We start from the raw sequence: 11,631 nt of genomic DNA on the forward strand, positions 1-11,631 counted from the left end.
TACATCTAAACTTTAACAGTTTCAACTAAATTACGCAGCAAAACCAGGAATAAAACCGACGAGTCCCCATTTTGTCATAACCTGGCCCATAGGCCATGACAAAAATGAACAACACAGCGCAAATAAATATATGCTAATTATTTTAAAGAAAAATACAGCAACGCAAAATAAATCAACTTGTGAGGTGTGGAGGTCAGCATCAGTAGTGTCAGTGTGTGTGAATGTGGAAAATGTGTGGTGCGTGTTAAGAAAAATAGAACCAAAACCAAACAAATGAAGGGGCTGACAGGGAAGAGAGAGAACACTGAAGGCAGGGAGGTTTTATAGACTGGAACACTAGACCCAGGTGCTCCAAATCAGCCCAATCAGCTCATCTCACGTCAGACTCCTCAAAAGCAAATAGAGAGAAAGTTAGGCATGCCCACAATTAGACAGGGTCGTCACAGTTGTATCTACCTATAGGCTAAACACCAGGGGCCTGTGGTGCACCAGCGGTCCATCACCACTGACCCCACAGTCCGAGCCTCAGCTCCAATCCAGGGACCAACAGGGCAGAAGTCCATTGCTCGTGAGACGATGCAACAAGCTCCAGCTTCCTCTACCCAAGCTTTTACAGTGGAACAGGCCACAGCTGCTCCAGTGCCTTAGTGGCTATGGATCCTCCCGTGTCACTTCCCCGTCTGTGGGCAGAAAATATCCCGCCGGAAGACAGGAAGTGGCTGTTGGCAGCACTGTGTCGACCAGGCACCACAGACCTGAAAGACAAACTGCAGCTGTGGTATCATCCCCCACCACCGGCCAACATCCCGCCCCACCACCACCACCGGCTGCTCCCGATGCAAGACAACCTATGTCTCCTGGAGCCGGACTTTACTGAAACAGCTCAATTTGGCTCACAGGCTTGAGTTCCGGGTTATCCTGACCCAAAAGTAAGTAATGTTTCTCCTCTTATGCTGTGAAAAATGACGTGTTACATTTTTACCTATAATTGTTCATTTTTGACCAAGCTTCACTTGTGACATTCGAGTGATCCGGCTTCTGCGGGAGCGGGGCTTAGGGAACAGCCCCACACGGGTCCTCAAACAGTTAAAGGAGAGCCACTCAGAAGAATGGTTGCAGCGAGTGGCGAGGTAACCACAGAATGCACGGCCTTCCTCCAGATCCTCCACTGGTGCCACACTGGTTTCCAGAACCTCCGGAGATGTGGCTCTTGTCCGTGTACACACAAGATATCCTCACCAGACTGACGGACATTCAGGCTCATATCACGTCAACCTATGGAACCATCCTCAAGTTTGACTCCACTAAAAAGGTTAAACAAATTTTAGGGTCTTTAAAAAGGTATAGTCTGTAATGTTGGAGAGCTAGCAAGAGAGTTAGCTTGATTTGAAAGTGGCACCTCCTCTAAGCTCCGCCCCCTCCTCCCCCTCCCGTCAGCGCTCCGTCCAAAGCCACGCCCCCACAAACATGAACGCGCATTTGCAGGATTCAACAGGGCAGAGGAGAGTGATTTTTAAACGACATTTTGGACAGCACATTTACAACAAAACTACCCCATGTCTCATTCACCTGTAAGTAAACTACATTATTATAATGAATTTTGTGTTCTTTTACACCTTGGTTATTTTGCTTGTTAGAGCTTCCACGACCAGAGCAGTGGCTCCGACCCTACCCATCCGTAGCAGGACACGTCTTCAGGTCATAGGGGTTCTAGAGCGAGAGGAGGCCGTGCGAGAAGGGCTGCACCGCGTACAAGTCGAGGAAGAAGAGGTAGAGGACGGGGAGCAAGCCGGACCGGGACCGGAGAGCAACTTGGTCATGAGGACATTCTGCGAGTGGAGAATCTGCAAGCTCAATGAACTGCAGATGAGCAGGTAGTCTATCTATAATCAGTACTGGAGTTGAGGGGGGATGAGGGGGGATGGCATCCCCTCTGAAATAAAAACGGTCCAAATCATCCTCCCTGTAAAACTACCATCCCTCCTTTCCATCCCTTATGTCATTTCATCAATGAATGTGGTTTTACTGCTATTACTGTAGTACTGTCTATAATAGCATTTTAATTTTTATTTCATATTACCAATAACTATAAATGATGACCTGGCATGTACTGTGGACACAAAATTCTTCTTAGAGGACAATAAAGTCTAATCTTCTTTGATGATTTGACTATTTCCTTACAGGCCAGAATTCAAACACTGAGTTTGGAAGAGTCCCATCAGTTGCTGCAGACCTGTCTCACAAGAGACCCAAGCCTCATGTTTGATCTCCTGCTCATCTCATCATCAGGAGATGCTGCTCCACCATGCCCTCCAGCTCCAGGTCAACCCATTTGGTGTGTGTGCCCAAACTGCCGTGAGATGCCCACAGATTTAGAGAGAAAGTGCTGTGGGCAACAACACGACTCCTGCATTTCCATGCTGCCTCACATGGAGGTATACATTTTGCAGGAGGGGGTCTTACGGCTTGCCAGAAGGATCTGGAATGATGTCCGGGCTGTGGAGGATCTTCCAGACCCAGGGGAGAGCAACAAACAATTCCGCTACGCAGCATACCATCAATATGTTGTGTGGCAATACGGGGCACTGGGAGCTGGGCACAGAGTAGTGATTCCTAGTTGCTGTGTCTGGAAAATAAGAGACCGCTACCCAGATCCACATGGACAGTATGTAGGTTTCATCCGTAGTAGGGTGTAAACAAATTGTCTTGAGCCCTGCAGTTTATACTGTGTAATAGTGATGCGCGGGTCGACCCATAACCCGCCGGACCCGCGGGTTGGGTCAAGAAATGTTCACTTCATGGGCGGGTCAATCCCTCGCAAGCACGTAACCTGCGACCTGACTTCACGAAAACGCAAACAGCGGGAAAAACAAATCAAGATGGATGAAACGGTGAGGAAAAAAATACGGACAGGAGAATATAAACTGAGGAAAAAAAAAAAGAAGGTCAAGCTACTAAATCTCAAATTTGGGATAATTTCCGTGAGGTAGTTAGTGACTACCTCACGACTCAAATCCAACTTGTGGAGGTGAACCAGAGCACTCTGATAAGCTGGTTCCACAGCAGGAGTAAGGGACAGAGCTGTCTGTGCTGCTACAAGGCACCATGATCCACCAGCCATTGCTGTTGCTGAAGAGCCTCTTCTTGCTGCAAGACAGCTGCGGGCAGAACCCCTCCCAGCCCATCAGGAGCATCAATATCACCTACCAGAGAGCACAGTAGGCCAGGCAAAAAACAAAAAGGGAAAAGATTAACCCAAAAGTAATGAACCAAAAGGAGATGGAGATCCCGGCCAAAAAGAACAAAAGAGGGGAAGCACAGGGCCAGCCACGCAATGGGCCGTCGGACCACGTACTTTCCCCACTAAATAAGAAAACCCAGGTAAACCTATAACCAAACAAAACCGATAACAGGACTACCGGCAATCTCCAACTCAAACTAAAATAAGAAAACTCTTCCCATGTTACGAGGATGCGCACGAGAAACAACTGCCGTCTGGACACCTGTTACGAGCATAAATGACGAGTGGTCCTAGAACTAGAACTCTCCCCTACTGAGCACAAAGTAACAAAACAAACTTATGCAATCTACAAACCAAAACAATGCACAACACCTCGGCACAAATCTTCCAACTTATCACACTCAGACAGCCAAAATGCACTGTGCCCTTTCCCTCAACACACGCTCAATACGAGCAAACAAATGTTTTCTGCCACACCAACCAAAGGAACAACCCGACAGCAGTGTGCCAGCACTGAACCCAAAGCAACTTTAAGCACCGGATCACAAACCTGAACTGCAGGCCACAAAACAAGGCAAACATGTAACTAGTCAACAGATGTCCAAAAGCTACCAAAATACATCTAAACTTTAACAGTTCCAACTACATTACGCAGCATAACCAGGAACAAAACCGACGAGCCCCCATTTTGTCAAAACCTGGCCCATAGGCCATGACAAAAATGGACAACAACACAGCGCAAATAAATATATAATTATATATTTATTTTAAAGAAAAATACGGCAACGCAAAAAAAAAAAATCAACTTGTGAGGTGTGGAGGTCAGCATCAGTAGTGTCAGTGTGTGTGAATGTGGAAAATGTGTGGTGCGTGTTTTTAAGAAAAATAGAATCAAAACCAAGCAAATGAAGGGGCTGGCAGGGAAGAGAGAGAACACTGAAGGCAGGGAGGTTTTATAGACTGGAACACTAGACCCAGGTGCTCCAAATCAGCCCAATCAGCTCATCTCACACCAGACTCCTCAAAGACCCCACAGCGCGAGCCTCAGCTTCAAGCCAGGAACCACCAGGGCAGAAGTTCATTGCTCGTGAGACGATGCAACAAGCTCCAGCTTGGTGTATACATTTTGTGTGTTTCAGATCACCAAGAAGCTAGCTGGTACTGCCAAGGGAACTGCTCTCTGGATGTCGTCTGTGGGCAATGAGTTTGGTGATTCTCATCAGTGTTCTCACTGCTCAGGAGGGAGCCGGATTGGACCAGATGGCTAATGGTCTGGTAAAGAGGTATGTTAATTTAAGTTATTATTTAGTTGATAAAAAACCTTAATGATTGGTATACCAGATTTTGCTTAAAGCAACATTCCATGTGTAGGTACCAGCCGGCTGGTGTGGATCCTCCTGTTGTCTTGTATGTGGACTGTGGGTTCTGTGCTGCGAAGGCTGACTCCACAAAGCTGAAGGCGAGGTTCAGTGGTCGGGCGAGGCTCATCGTCAGACTCGACATCTGGCATTTTATGCGGCGAATGGCCATCGGATGCAGCACTGATGCCCATCAGTTGTACCCACTTTTCATGCAACGCCTCTCTGCATTTTTGAGTGGGATGCATCTGATTTGGCCCTGCTGCCGTTGGCAAAGAAACAGCAGCTTCAATCCCAAGACATCCCTACCGACAATGTAGACAGGTATATTACATATACACAAACACTGGTTTTATTGCAATGGTACTGTGTCTTATACTTATTTATTCTGTCTGTCGGTCTAGGCATATCCACAAGAATGAGTTGGCACTTCACTGCCGGCGGAGGACAAGGGGAGAGGAAACCACAGTGCAGCTGTTGCAATCGCTCTCGGGTCAACAAGGCAACGACTCCACGGGCGTACCGTTGTTCGACTCGGAGCGAATGGAGCACATTTGGCGAGTCCAAAGAAAACATGTCAAGTGCATCCAGGACCCAACCGGTGTTCAACTCTACACCAAGACAGGCGAGCTAACGAAAGGAGGTGTGCGGCTCCCTGTGTACAGGCGTGCGAGAGGCTCCACATCCTTGGAGTCGTTTCATCTGCACTTAGCTCGCTTCATTCCAGGTTTGTGTCTGACAAGTGTTATATTTTTCATAGCTTAAAAGTGTCCCACATCGTAATCGATTATGTGTCATTTATGATATTTCAATGTACATTCAGGGACCAGTGCCAACAGCCTGAATTTTCAGGCTTACCTGCTGGAAGGGCTTCACAGATGGAACCAGGACCGGCGTGTTGCTGCTACTCCAGTGACCTGGTGCACTGTTTTAACAAAAATTATCAACGGCTGTTTGGCAGAAAGGTGGTACAGGAGTTTACTCCTCCCGCCCCTTACACTGGTAAGAATGCTGTAAAACATTGTTAATTTAATGAAGAGTTTTCAGTATTTATTGTGAACTTATTACTTGAACTGTGTCCATTGTGCAGTCATTATATTTACATTTGACATGCATGACATTAATATTACTATGAAATACTCAAATACTGCATCTATCTTGCCTGGGAATTTTATTTCATTGAACTGCTTAAGGAATTTCCCTTTATTGTGCCCAACTCATTGTATTTCTACTTTCAGGTGAGCTCATAGGGGTTCAGTATCTGTTCCGGCAGACTGGCAAAGCTCTGCAGGATATGAACCCTGACTCAATGGAGACTGGCCAGTTAGTTGAGGAACATGATGTGGAGGCGCTGGAGGAAGATGAGGGCGTTGCAGACATGACAGAGGACCCCACAGTGCCAGACTTGGAGTTGAGAGAAGATCCAGTTTCTCCTGCTACTCGCGGGCGCAGCAGCTCCTTGTCGGTGCTGGAGACCTTTTCTTATGGACCCATGTCACCAGGCAGCCCTGGACCCACGTCGCTCTCCCTGGCACCACCACCACCAGCACCCAGCCTCTCCCTGGCAGTACCTGGCACACCCCTGGCAGTACCTGGCACACCTCTGGCAGTACCTGGCAGTACCCGACACACCTCTGGCAGTACCCGGCACACCTCTGGCAGTACCCGGCACACCTCTGGCAGTACCCGGCACCCCCCTGGCACATCAAGCTCCTGCCACATCCACCCAGGCAACTAGTAGCTCCAGCTTGGCATCCAGCAACCCTCAGCATGTTAGTCTGTCTGAGGATGAGGATATGGTAAGTGATGCTTTTATGACACAGTCATGCATTCTGTATGACTTTGCATACAGAATTTATTTTATTAAAATAACCTCAATGTCAGGGATCATCATTAATTAAATTCCTTAAAAGTTTTATGTTATTTCACTGATATTTTCTGTGTAATGTTTGATATTAATCTATATTGTGTAACTATTTCTGCAGGCCGTTGATGACCACAAGGTGCCAGGATACCAGCACGTTGACAGGCTGGCAGAGTACCTGGTAGAGCTGCGGAATGAGACCTCTCTCTGTCTCAGCAACAAGCAGGCAGACACCATCATACACCTGTGGGAAAGTCTGGACAGCATAGACTAGTGCCGGGTGGTGTATGCAGCGAGGCATCAGGAGCGACTCTTGAGTGGACGTTTCAGGACGCCAAAAAAGCCCTCAGCGACACCAGGAGTGGAGAGCACCACACGCTGCTTCCTTGGTGCATCTAGTGCGCCTGCTCAGTGGCCAAATTGCTGTCATCTGGTAGAGTGCATTTTCATCAGGCTCTGCACTCTCTTCCCTTCCCCAAAGAGGAAAAAGAAAAAGCCTGAGACTGATTCATCGTGGTCACAGGTTTTGCAGGCCTACAGACATATCCGACAGCGTGTAGTGGGCAATGCTAGGGTCATGCAAGAGACTCAAATCCAGCTTGTGGAGGTGAACCAGAGCACTCTGATAAGCTGGTTCCACAGCAGGAGTAAGGGACAGGAGCTGTCTGTGCTGCTACAAGGCACCATGATCCCACTAGCCATATCTGTTGCTGAAGAGCCTCTTCTTGCTGCAGGACAGCTGCGGGCAGAACCCCTCCCAGCCCATCAGGAGCATCAATACCATCTACCAGAGAGCACAGTAGGCCAGGCAAAGACAAGGCAGCAGGCACCACGGGCCATCAAGCCTAAAGGCCATGCGACAGGGCAGCTGGTTGTAGATCCTCCAGGCCCTGCATTCTCAGCCCCTCCCATTCCTCCTCCCCAAACTCCCTCAGCACTTTCCCCATTAGTGTATCAGTTTGTGCTCACAGCTCCACCAGGCACGACCCCACAACCCATGGTCCTGACAACTCCACCACCTGCCACAGCACCCTCTCACAAAAAACGCTCATACCAAAGGACTGTTGAGGCAAATACATGTAAAAAGTGTGGACAGTTTCGCAATCAGGAAACAGGGCACAGCCAGTGGCGTGGCAGGGTCTATTGCCCATTCACTGAAACGCAAACAAGAGCAATGGAAGGAAGCGATGAAAGCCAAATTTCCCAAGCAGCCTAAGCCTTTGTAAATGTATATTACATTATTACTATTTATTATGTATATTATTGTATATTGCAGTTTTGTGTGCAACTTCTGAAAAATTAAAAAACCTTCTACAAATGTGCTTGTTGGTCTTTTGCTTATGTGCAAATGTAACACCTGTAATGGTATTGTTAATAAATTAAACGTAGATATTATTGTAGGCTAATGGATGAATCTAATAACAATATACAGGACTGTCTCAGAAAATTTGAATATTGTGATTAGTGCTGGGCGGTATACCAGTTCATACCGAATACCGGTGTTTATTTTTCTTATGATATGAATTTTTCATATACCGTAATACCGGTGAGTATGTACAGTAGCGCACACAACGTTGGGAACGCCGTGCGGCAGAACGTAGCGCCACGCCGCGGAACGTAGCGCCGCTGGATGCTGTTTGTGAGGGGACTGTTTAGCAGTTGCATTGTTTACAGCGGACATATGTGGGTGAAGATGGCTGAAAACGAAAGTCCCACAACTGTTCCAGAACATGACACAGGGGAAGTTGTTCCGAAAAGAGGAGCCGTGTCGGCTGTGTGGAAATTCTTGGCTTTAAAAAAAGACGACGTCCAACAAACAATCATCTGCAAGTGTTGTAAAGCTAAAGTTGTAGCCGCGGGAGGCAACACTAGCAACTTGCTCCACCACCTCAGCCGCAAACATGTGATAGAATATCAAGAATGCATGAAGCTGGGATCTGCGTCCACCACGTCTACAGGTAACACTAGAAGTGCGGGAGAAAAGTCAAGTCAGACAACACTTAAAGACGCCTTTGCTAGGGGGACTGCCTATGATAAAAAGAGCAAACGGTGGCTTGAGATTACAAACGTGACCACGGTCCACCTAGCCAAAGACATGGTACCACTTAGTACCGTAGAAAAACACGGCTTCAGGGAGTTGATCAAAACTCCGGATCCGAGATACCGAGTCGAAAATATTCTAGCAAAAAAGTAATCCCCAACTTATACGAAAAGCACAGAGCTAAGCTACAAGCAGACGTAGCTACCGCTCCCCACTTCTCCGCAACGACTGATTTGTGGTCCAGTCGCATCATGGAGCCATACTTAAGTCTAAGCCAATTTACTGCAGCAATTCCTTTCCAAATCATTAGAAAATGTGGTTAACACCCAGTTGTGCATGAAAAAAAAAAATACAGAGATATACCGTGAAACAGATATAATTTTGAAAAATACCGTGATATAAAGTTTTGGTCATACCGCCCAGCACTAATTGTGATAGTTATTTATTTCCTGTAATGCAATTTAAAAAAAACAAAATGTCATACATTCTGGATTCATTACAAATCAACTGAAATATTGCAAGCCTTTTAATTCAATTCAATTCAATTTCATTTTATTATCCCGCGGAGGGGAAATTTGCTTCACAGGGGGGGGAATAAAACCAAGAAACATGAAACATGAAAGGCACAAAAACACAGAGCACAAAAACACAGCTATGACACAGCACACAAAGTACACACAAATACCCTGGGGGGGACTGAGGATGTAGTGTGGAGAGTGGGGAGTGGAACAGCTGTTCATTTTTTGAGTTGTAAATTAAGTTGGGTGATGGCGTGAGTTAAAAAAGAATTTTTAAGTCTGTTTGATTTGGTCCTGGGCAATCTGAATCTCCTGCCAGAGGGTAAAAGTTCAAATTGGTCATGGAGAGGATGGTCAGGACACTGTAGGATGTCCTGAGCCTTGGATGTTACCCTCCTGCCAAAGACAGTAGGCAAATCAGGGAGGGCAACACCAATGATTTTGCTGGCAACTTTGACAATGTGTTCCAGCCTCTTTTTATCTCCTAGTGAGAGGCTTCCAAACCAGGAGATAATGGCAAACGTCAGGACAGACTCAATCACAGAGTGGTAAAATATAGTCATTAATTTATTGCACACTCCGAACCGGTTAAGCATCCGGAGAAAGTGCAAGCGCTGTTGTGATTTCTTGTACACAGCATCTGTGTTCTCATTAAAAGACAATTTGTGGTCGATGACCACACCCAAGTACTTAAAAGTTTTGACTCGCTCGACACTCTCCCCGTTAATTACAATTAAAGGTTGAGGGTTTGGGTTCCTCCTAAAATCAATGCACATGTCCTTGGTCTTTGTCACATTTAAATTTAAAAAGGAATCATCACACCAGTGGATAAAATCGTCCACCACTGGTCCAGGAACTGTGCCCTCCCCCTGCAGCAGACTCACTATGACTGTGTCATCAGCAAATTTAAGGACATGTCTGTTCAGGTGGGAGCTTCTGCAGTCATTGGTGTACAGGATGTATAAAATAGGTGAGAGGACACAGCCTTGTGGAGAACCAGTAGAGGAGAGGAGGACGTCGGACAGAGCACCATTCACTCTGACACACTGTTGTCTGTTTGTTAAAAAATCTAAAATCCAGCCAACAATACTGGGGCACAGATTAAAATTTGATAGCAATTTGGAGGCTAAAATTTGGGGCTGGATTGTGTTAAAAGCAGAGGTGAAGTCTAAGAACAATAAATGTGCATGGGTGGCGGGGCCTTCAAGGTGTTTAAAAACAAAATTTAAAAGGGTAAGAACTGCATCATCCACCCCTTTTTTCCTCCTATAGGCGAATTGTAGGGGGTCTAGGAAGTCCTCCACAGCCTCTACCAGCTCTTTTTTGATTATTTTGTCAAAGACTTTCATAACCAAAGAAGTTAAGGCTATGGGTCTGTAGTCGTTGACGGATTTTGGGGATTTAATTTTGGCCACAGGTACGACTATCGACCTTTTCCACAGTTCAGGGACAGTCTGCTGCTCTAAGGAGCACTTGAATATGTGATGAAAGATAAAAGACAACTGATCTGAACAGTGTCGAAGAAGGTGACCTGAGATATTATCAGGGCCTGGGCTTTTGTTAATTTTGGTTTTTCTAAATAACATCCTAACATCTTCAACAGTGAAATCAAGATTAAAAACAGGCAATATGGAAGTAGGGGGGGGGGTGGGGGGGTTCCAGACCTTGCCTGATCAACACTTCCTCCAGAGACATCCATGTCAAACCTAAGATAAAAATGATTAAAATTATCAGCTAACTCCTTGTCTGAGGTAAAACCCTCCACTTTGACCATACTGTTCTTCAACTTTTTAGTGCCTGTCATGGTTGACATGCCATTCCAGACACTTTTTAAATCCTTACTGTTGAATCTCTTTTCAATTTTGTCTTTGTAGTTGAGTTTAGCTTTTTTAATTTCTGCTCTAACTAGCCTTTTTGCTTCCCTGTTCTCCTCAGCATTTCCCTTTTTAAACAGATCATGTTTTCTCCTTATTATTTCCTTTAAGGACTTATTTATCCAAGGCTTATTGTTTGGATAGATTTTAGCCTGCCTTGTCGGGATGCAGGTCTCTTCACAGAAAGTTATGTAATCACATACAGTAGAGGTTAATTTGTGTATGCCCATACTACTTGAAGAGCACTGGGGTCCATCCTGCTCAGTAAACACAGACCAGTCAGTACAGTCCAGGCACCCCTGCAAACACTGGATAGCATCTGGGGACCACACTTTCACAGTTTTAAATTTGGCAGCCTCCCTTTTCAACACTGTCTTGTAGACAGGCTCCAGCAGTATGATGTTGTGGTCTGCGGATCCAAGGGGGGGCAGGGTGGATGATCTAAAAGCGTCTTTGATTGACCCGTAGCAGAGATCAAGTGTCTTATTAAAACGAGTAGGACAGGTGACATACTGATAAAAATGGGTCAGGGTAGATCTCAATTTACACTGATTAAAATCCCCAAGAATAAAAACAGGAGCATCTGGGCACAGAGACTGCATTCTCTCCGTGGATTGTCTGATCACATGTGCTGCATTTTTGGTGTTAGCTTTGGGGTGTATGTAGACCACACTAATAAAAATTTGGGGAAATTCTCTGGGGAGGTAAAATGGACGTACTGACACAGAAAGCAGT

Source organism: Cololabis saira, chromosome 16, assembly GCF_033807715.1.
Source record: "Cololabis saira isolate AMF1-May2022 chromosome 16, fColSai1.1, whole genome shotgun sequence".
Classification (NCBI taxonomy): domain Eukaryota; kingdom Metazoa; phylum Chordata; class Actinopteri; order Beloniformes; family Belonidae; genus Cololabis; species Cololabis saira.